Raw genomic sequence first — 10320 nt, forward strand, 5'->3', positions numbered from 1 at the left:
CATGACTCTTTTCCAAGTCTTTCTTCAAAGAAGTGACTTGGGCCTTGAGCTCTTTGATTTCCTCTACATGGTTAGTCTCAACACAAGTATTAGAGGAAGTATAAGCTTCATCGTTAGAGCAACAAGGCAAGGAAAGCAAATCATCACAAGATGTACCAACATTGTGAGTAGATGAATTACAAGGACTAGCACATGGCAATATACTATTTTGACTAGAAGTAGTGCTAGTATCCACATGAGGCTCACTAGATGTTACCTAAGCAATCATGGACTCATGAGCTATCTTTAGCACATTATGGGATACTAGAAGATCATTATGAGAGCTTGAGAGCTTTTCCTGACTTTCTTCCAATTTCCCATAATTGCTAGATAGCACCTCAAGTTGAGCCCGTAGCTCAACATTCTCCTTCAAAATGGATGCTTCACAAGTAATAGAGTTAGTAGCACAAGCATCATAATTTACAACAATAGGAGAGGACAACTTGGCAAGCTCTTTCAAATAGGAAGCTTTAAGTTGAGCATGAGAGTCGGTGAGTTCGATGAGCTCACTCTTAATGACCCTAGAGCCATTTTCGAGGTGCTCAAAGTCCTCAAGGAGTCTAGCATGAGCAACTTCAAGCTTAGCATTTTTAGTTTTGAAATCATTGGCCACCTCAAGAGCTCTATCATGAGATTCCCTCACTCTAGATAATTCTAGAGCAAAAGTCTCCTCTTGAAGAGATTCGGAGGTGGTTTGTTCATGTTCAAGAGCTGGAGATAGCTCCGCGATCTCATTTGCTTAATCACGCTCATGAGCTTCCATTTTCTCAATGGTGACCTCATGCTCCTCTAGATGAGATTCCAACTCCTCAATGTATTTCTTGCCATCAATGGCAATGGACATTATTTCCATGAAGTTGGAACGAGCAATTTTATTTTTATGAAGAGCTTTAAAAATCATTTCCCCCTTAGTTTTTAAGGAGGCAACATTATCATTCTCTTCATCATTATCCTCATCACCATTAGCATCAACATCATCATCAAGAGACATATTGGGGTACAAAGAAGGAGGTACCTTTGATGCCTTAGCCATAAGGCAAAAAGCAATAGATGATGATGTAGGATCCCTTGACGCACCATTAAACACCACATCTTGTTCCATGGAGTGTTTGGTTTCCTCTACATTGTTAGCACAACAATTCGAGGAAATAGATGCATTGTTATCATGGCAACAAGACATAACAAGCATATCATCATGAGATTTATTCAAGCAATTTCTACATGATATGCTAGGACTATCAACACAAGCATGTGAAACATTTGGAGAGCTCGAAGTGTTAAAGCCCAAAGAATGAGCATTGCAATAATATAGTGATGAAGGATCATCCACAATAAGCATACTATCATCATTGCAATGACCAACACTACTCACCATATCATTAACTTGTGGCAAACCACATGTAGGTGAAGTAGAAGAGGTTGAGAAGACTATACGGCCAGAGGTGGAGTGAGAGCAATCATCCCCACAAATCTTGGACACACCATATTTATCTTGAAGCTTCGTCCACAACTCATGAGCATCCCGGAACGGCATGAGTTGAAGTATAACTACATTGCTCAAAGCATCGAAAAGCACATTAGAAGCTTGCGCATTGAGATAAGAGTTTTTCTCATCCTCTAAAGATAATCTTTGGGGATCCTTTGAAGGAGAAAACCCCATATCTACAATTCGCTCTAAATTTGGGTCCATGACCCTAAAGTGATTAAGCATGCAAATTACCCAAACATCAAAATTTGTGCCATCAAAACTAAGAGTGTCAGAGAACCTAATCCCCTAGTAGACATCTTTACTCTCTAGGCGGTAAAGCCTAATAAAGAGAGACGAGGCTCTAATACCAATTGAAAGATCGAGGATGTCGCCTAGAGGGGGGGTGAATAGGCGATTTCAAATAGTTACGGTTTAGGCTTGAAGAAATGCGGAATAAACCTAGCGGTTAATTTGTCAAGCACAAAACCTAAAACAACTAGGCTCACCTATGTGCACCAACAACTTATGCTAAGCAAGATAAGCAACTATGTGATAGCAAGATATATGACAAAGAACAATATGGCTATCACAAAGTAAAGTGCATAAGTAAAGGGCTCGGGTAAGAGATAACCGAGGCACGCGAAGACGACGATGTATCCCGAAGTTCACACCCTTCCGGATGCTAATCTCCGTTTGGAGCGGTGTGGAGGCACAATGCTCCCCAAGAAGCCACTAGGGCCACCGTAATCTCCTCATGCCCTCGCACAATGCAAGATGCCGTGATTCCACTAAGGGACCCTTGAGGGCGGTCACTGAACCCGTACAAATGGCGACCCTTGGGGGCGGTCACCGAACCCGTACACTTTGGCAACCCTTGGGGGCAGTCACCGGTACCCATCAAATTTCTCGGGGCGATCTCCACAACCTAATTGGAGACCCCAACGCTTGCCCGGAGCTTTACACCATAACGATTGAGCTCCGAACAACACCAACCGTATAGGGCGCCAAGGAACCAAAGAGGAACAAGCTCTAAGGTGTCCAAACACCCAAGAGTAACAAGATCAAGGGTACCAAGCACCCAAGAGTAATAAGCTTCTCAACTTGTAACTTCCACGTATCACGTGGAGAACTGAAACCGATGCACCAAATGCAATGGCAAGGGCACACGGAGTTCCCAAGTCCTTCTCTCTCAAATCCCAACGAAGCAACTAATGCTAGGGAGGAAGATGAGATGAAGAACAACAAGGAGAACACCAAGAACTCCAAGATCTAGATCCAATGGGTTCCCCTCACATAGAGGAGAAAGTGATAGGTGGAAATGTGGATCTAGATCTCCTCTATCTTTTCCCTCAAAAACTAGCAAGAATCCATGGAGGGATTGAGAGTTAGCAAGCTCGAAGAAGGTCAACAATGGGGGAAGAACACAAGCTCAAAGGATAAGGTTCAATGGGGAAGAAGACCATCTTTTATAGGTGGGGAAAAATCCAACCGTTATGCTCACAACCCGCACAGAGCGGTACTATCGCTAGGGCGGTAGTACCCCATTGAAAAACAACAGCGAGGAGGCAAAAGGCCAGTAGAACCGCCGGAGCGGTACTACCGCTTGTCCTCACGGTACTACCGCAAATGGTAGCGGTACTACTGCTTGCGAGCTGTACTAAAAAAATACTTCCGTGCATACCTCCGCTGAGCAAAACACGAGATTTTGGTCCGGAGCAGTACTACCGCTCAGGAGCCGCGGTAGTACAGCTCTGGAGCGGTACTACCGCTCAGGAGCCGCGGTAGTACCACTCTGGAGCGGTAGTAAAAAATTACATCCGCTCTAGTCGCGGTAGTACCGCTGCAGCCTTTACTAAAACAGTCACAACTTTTGCAAACGGACTCCGAATTCAACGAAACCAAGTTTGTTGGAAAGATAACGACATGGGCTAACACAAACTTGATAGAAATATCAATAAGAAGCAAATGATAAAAGTCCCATAAGAAAATGGTGAGAACCCTTCCTCGGATAAGACTGGTAAAACCTCCAACACCGAAAACATCATAGAAGACGCATGCGAACTCCGTTTTCGATGAACTCAAGCTTGTCATCAAGATGACCATAAGCTCTAAGACTCACAAAGAGAACCAAACAAGAACCAAGAAACATGATGCAAGGATGAAATGGTTTGAGCTCTCTACTAACGATACGATGAAGCTACCAACTTGAGAGCCCCCCCTGATAGTACGGCAAACGATCCTATAACCCGGTCTCCCAACTACCACCACGAGACCGGTAAAATAGAAAACCTACCAAGGGCAAACCTTTGCCTTGCACATGGTCCACTTGAGCTAGATGATGACGATCTTGACTCCCTCAAGTTGGACCAACTTTCTTGATTGCGTTGGTCGATGAAGACTAGATGATTGCTCACCCATAGTCCACTATGGGTGAGCCACTCTTCGGCTCATCTTCACAAGTCCATTGACACCACAATGGATGGCAAGATTCAAGCACTTGATCTCTTCGTGATGCTCCACTTGAACTTGCACATGGAAATCTTGATGACGATCACCACTTGATGTCATCCTTTCCATAGGTTGTATGATATCTTCCTCTTGACGCAAGCCCATGGACACGTACCTAACCCCACATAGAACTCTCACATAGACCATGGGTTAGTACACAAAGTGCAATGGACAATGCTTACCATACCATGGGATCACTTGATCCCTCTCGGTACATCTTCTACGCTTTGTGAGTTGATCAACTTGATTCACTCTTGACTTAGTCTCGATCAACCTTGAATCTTTCCAACTCTCTTCATTTGGATGATGTCTTGAAGGTAAACATGAATGATCACACAATCTTCTTCTTCAAGACATGCTTGCAATAAGCTCAACACTCACATGACCAATCTTTGGATAATTCCTTAATAGCACCTTGGTCAAATCATAAACTCCTTGAAACCAACACATGGACTTGAAGAAAAGCCTATGGACAAATCCTTCAAATATAAATCAAGACAACCATTAGTCCATAAAGATTGTCATCAATTACCAAAACCAAACATGGGGGCACCGCATGTTCTTTCACTAGGATTTTTTTGCATGGTTGGAAATAGTAGCAATGTTCATGTGCATTCCAACGGATCATAATTAGAATAATACTTATTCACAAACTTGATACAAAACACTCTAATTTTGATATACATATATCACTAGAGATATATTATGTTTCAATCAGAATATATTCCTTGGGTTGTTTTGGTGAGGTGAGGGAGGGATGTGGTTGGTTTTAAGATACTAATTATGGGGTTTTCTACAAATTGGTAGAGAAGTGGGATGTTGGTGAGAAAAGGCAACAACTTACGTCACAGTCGTTAGATGTAGATCTAATGGTCAGAAATGACGGATGGCAGACACACCATCATCACCAACTTAGTCTTCTGTAGGAGTACTAGCAAGATGTCTGTGCATTGCACGGAACATCAAGATGCATTTTTTTATAAAACACTTGTTGTGATTGACCCATGCGGGAGTAATCCCATGTGTAAAAGCTAATGTTATCTTGAGAAATAGGAGATAAGGTGAAGAGGAGTGGGGCATGGTGGTGATTGGTGGTCGGACTGAGCGGAAGCATGGGGATGGACTACGCCGGCAGCGGCCACGAGGCCAGTTTGTTCCAGAGGCTTCCTTTTCAATTGCTCAAACAATGAGGTTGTTGGAGATAAGTATGAACGAGGAAGGCCTTATCTGCAAATGTGGAGAGAGGTGTGGGTATCTTTTAGTTTAATTTCCATCCGCCAGATATAGATTGGACGGTGTATATTGCAAGATGGCACGCGTACCATCATCACCAACTCGGTTTTTAGAAGAGAAGAAATATAAGTATGGAGATACAAACGTATTATTGATACTTGTTTCCGTAAACTAGGATCTACATTCTATTCAATGCCTCAGCATGTGGGGCCTTAGCACAATGACTTCTCGACCGTGACAAAGGTTTTCCCGCCGCTGATAAGGAGGGGGTGACAGCGACGCGGTTTCGGCTTGCTCTAGTCCTAGTAGTCATACTAGGTGGTCTACGCACACATGTAGATTTATTCTTTTTCACGTCTCGTGTTCGCCGTACTGCCACGACTATTGATGAATAGACGGTAAGTTATTCACGGGGAAACCCTTGTTGACCGTGTTTGCGAGAGAGAGAGACAGTGTGCGTGCGTGATATGTCTAGAGACTAAGGCAATTATAATAGATTCTTTGTGTCTATGTGTGTTGAGGATAGAGAGAGACATGTACATGGGGCTTTGTCTTGTGTAACGTGGAGACACATAGACATAAACAGAGAGTGAGTGTGTGAGATACACATGCAGACATGGGGAGAGATGAGGATCCAGATAAATGGGTGTTTGTGCGTGTTTGTCTATGTTTGTGCGCGTGTTTGTGTGTGAGAGGGAGTGTGTGTATGTGGAGTAGAGAGACCACTAATGATGTAAACCTAGTATAAGGGAAGGGGGAATGGTGTGACATGTGTAGTAGCGGGATATCATGGGTGCGGGCGGGGAGAAGACTATTTGGAAGAGACATTGAGTGTGTGTGGGAGAGGGGTGTGAGAGCGAGAGGGAGAGAGCTAGCGATGGAGAGAGAGAGAGAGAGAGGAGAGGGGTCGTTTGTGTCCATAAATGGCGTATAGATAGGGAGTCAATGTTGATATTGTTCGAAATTGGCCTATGTATGGAGACGCAAGGGAAGCGGGTCATCGTGTGTGTGATAGGGACTTCATGAGAGATCTAGAATAGATGGTGTAGAGAACAAGTGCAAGATTGAGAACGATGATACATTAGGGAGCTATGGAAAGAGTCACGACATGTATGTATACATGGAAGGAGTTGGGGCGGGTCCGCATGTGGGAGAGATAGAAAGAGGAGAGTGGTGCACAAGGAGACAAAGTGTGCTTGTTTGCAGTGGGGGTGGTGTGTGAAGTGAGTGTGCGAGAACCACATAACTAGGGAGATAGATGTTTGGGGGCGATGTTTTGTGTGTATGGGAAAGATACACTCTACATAGTGTGTGTGCTAGAGAAAGAGAGATGCCGGGAGATGTAGAGAGTGGGTGAAGAGATGTGTGCATGCCTGAGAGACAAAGTGATAGAGACCTATATTGGGGTCCGGACTTTAAAAGATACAGGGGTGTTAATGTGCTCGTGTGTTCGTGTCTGGGGGAGAGAACGACTTGTGTGTAGGGGCGATGGGGGGTGGCTTCAGATAAAGAGTGAGTTATCTATATTTGAGGGACTTTAGCGTAATTGAGTGGCTTCAGATAAAGAGTGAGTTGTCTATATTTGAGGGACTTTAGCGTAATTGAGATATATATGGTCAATAGTGTGTGCACTCATGGTTGATCAATTTGTTTCATAGTTTGGACTATGAGATAATGATACTTCTGAACATGCGTGATATACCTTCATGTGCCAGAATTACAAAAGATTGGAATTTTGGAATTCGACTCCATCATTAGCTTTTGTAATTCATTTAAACGGAGATACATTTTTTAAGCCGGGATTTCGTGATTTCAAATTCAGATATCAAACCAAGAGATATAAACACACGGGCATGTTCAAACTTTATAATCATGCACTTTATTCATACACATACACATTTTTGCTTTTGTCATCATATTTAGGATAAACACATTTGGAGTTTCATTTGAATTGGACCGTATGATGGTATTTGCTTGTACTAGCTCAATGATCCATATTTGAATTGAATGGACGATCTAAGTTTTGAGTTGGAGACTTTGATTTTCAAAACTTGCACTTCTTTTGCGTGCAAAACAAATAAATTTTCGGCCATGATATCATAATCGGCCATACAAGAGCAAAACACAAATAATTACAAGCACCAAAAACTTTCAAACTTCTCGCTGACATCAAAATATCTCGCGCCTGAAAGTTTAGCCCTACGATATTCCTGTTTTACCCCTGCCACATGAACGGAAAAGGGATGCTTTGGTAACTACATTGTTTTCCCCTCTTTGCCCCCAACATTCTTCCCCAGAGCCCCTCCCCTTCCCCTCCCCGACCCCCAACCATGGCAAGCCACGGAATCTAGTCCTCCGCCGCAACGGTGGACCTCACACTCCACCGGATCTACCTTCTGCACCTTGGAACCCCCAACTGCCAACTCGCAACTTCACCGGAGCCGCTTCAGCGACTGGCTTGTCCACTGCACCAGATCTCCTTGACCGCCATCATGGTCCACCGCATCGGATCTGCTTAACCGACGCCCTCATCCACCACAGTGTAGGCCCTTCACTGACTCCCTCGTCCGCCCCATCGATGGCCCTTCATACAAGCCCTCGTCTGCCGCAACAGATCCGCCTCACCGAAAGCACTGTACACCGCGCCCGCCGAAGCCTTCGCCCACTGCACCGGACCCGTTCCACGGACGCCATATTCAACTCCACCGACCCTGCTTTACCGACGCCGCAGCCTCATCAGGTTATTTCGATTTGTACTCCTTCAGTTTTTCTCTTCTTTATCATGCAACTATTCACTTACCACAGATGAGCTTTCTTGTATGTCGACAGGCGCCGCAACCGAAGCACCGGAGCCGATTCAGCGACGGCGACAGCCGGCCCAAACTCAACCGCAACACGAGCACCATCGAGGATCCTTAGCTATCAAGTATGACAATGATACCCATACACCACCGAGAATCAGGTACTATTATCCAATGGTCGGCGCCTACGTTCACTTTCCTAGCATAAGCACCGCACCTTTGAATTTCTTCAGGGCATCATTCAATTTTTCATGAGACGCGTTATTCTGCTTGCACCTGTAGGGTCATACTTCTAGAAGTGAACATGTTACATGTGCTAAATTACATACCAGTGCACATATAGTTAATATGCTTTAGTTTTGTCCTAAGTATTACTATACTTCCTAGATATGACTTCCTACTATTTTACTTCTTGAATGCTATATTTATAATAATGGTGTTGTTCTGATGCCACCAGTTGGTTCTGTCAGACTGCTTCATGTTCTCTATGCTTAATTACACATCAGCAAACTAGCATGTGGTTCCGCTGCTTTTTGTTCGTTTTACCCTACATTTTCTGATGCTAGCTGTTACATCACTGCTCCGAGCCTCTATTCATTAATTTTTGTGTGTTTTCTTGATCTTCCCAAGTTGCATGACTAAATTGATGCTTCTATTAATTATGGAGCTTCCAACCCCATCAAGCAAAATATTTGTTCTTTTGGGGCTAGCACCTCGAACAAGCATAAAAATAGAGGGAAGCAGATATATTGTCGTGTATGCACACACCCTTCTTTCATTAGTTTAGATGAACCATTGATGATCAATTCGAACTAGTGCATGCGATTAAAATTAATTTTACCTAAATAGACGGTGCAGAATAAACTACAACAACTAGATTTGCAACCATAGGATGCTGACGATATCTTCAAAGAACATTGCAACGGCAGCGAGGCTTCACAGCAACATATGGTAAGCCAGTGTGTTTTAGTACATGTGAAATGTAATGTGAGTGGGTTGCTTTCTTGGCTTGTGCCCTGAACCTGTAATTCTACAAGAATTACAAATAGTTCAGTTGTCTGCTTTGTTGTATTGCTTGATTCGAGTGCTTGTTTGTTACTTGTTACGCTATACCTGAGTTGGCCAATATGTCAGCAGTGCCTGCTGTACTATTGTAAATAAATGCATGCCTAGTTCATTTGAGTCCATAAATTTTCCTCTGAACTTCATCACAAGACTGTCTTCGTAGTTTATATGAGGCCACACTGTTAAGTGCTTTCTTAGATTATTTCAACTACTTGGTGCCTTGGCAACTTAAATATAGGGGTGGTACTCCCTTTCAACTAGGGATGTCAACTAGGTCCTATTTTAATCCCGATTAAAGTCCACTAGTGGTATGATAGTTCAAAAGCATTTTGTTTTTTGAGGAAAATGAACTAGGGAGCTAGCAAAAACTAACTAGATGGGACTGGCAGATGTCGTTTATCTGCCACTTGTATCCCTAGTTTCATCTTACCATTTTAATTTCTTTTCGGCTGATGCTGCTTCGAACCATTTAAATATAGCTTGCCATGCTCGGCAACAATTCGTATGTCGTTTACCATGTAAGCTTACTACCTAGATCATGCGATAACTATCTCTTACTTATGTCCAGCGGAAACCTTTCAGGATGCCGTTCACACTAGGACACAATGTACAACCACATAATCTATTTGTGGAAGCAGTGCACCATCCATGTTACTAGATGGCAGCAGTTCAGAGGAAACACCACCGGAGAGCAGTCTAAGCACAGATATTATAGTTCTTGAGGCTCTACTAGAGGCAGAAAGAGATGGTGTTGCTGCCATGAATGAGGTAATCTTGATGTTGAGGCTGGAAATTATGAAATTAGCGGCACACATTATGCAATCAACCAAAGAGTTGGAGGAAGTAAGAATGTTGCATTTGAAGACGGAGGAGGTCCTACTGTTTCTGCTATCTGAAGCCCAGGGTAATCCCGGTTCTTCTTTAGATACCAGTTGAAATTGTCATTAGATTATTGTACCTGCATATTGTGCCATGTCTCTAAATGGATTACGTTGTAAGACCCCCTATGTTGTCCATGTGTTGTAATGATCCGAATTTTTTAGGCGAGGTAATCCTCAGTACTTGTATGATTGACATAAGGTGAACTGTTTTTCGTGTGAGCATATTGTATTGGATGATATAACTGTTTGACTCAAAGTGTATCCAACCTACTGAATTCAAAGATCACGACATTTCTAAATCATAATCATATATAAAGGTGGGATA

This window comes from Triticum aestivum, chromosome 5B (assembly GCF_018294505.1).
Source record: "Triticum aestivum cultivar Chinese Spring chromosome 5B, IWGSC CS RefSeq v2.1, whole genome shotgun sequence".
NCBI lineage: Eukaryota > Viridiplantae > Streptophyta > Magnoliopsida > Poales > Poaceae > Triticum > Triticum aestivum.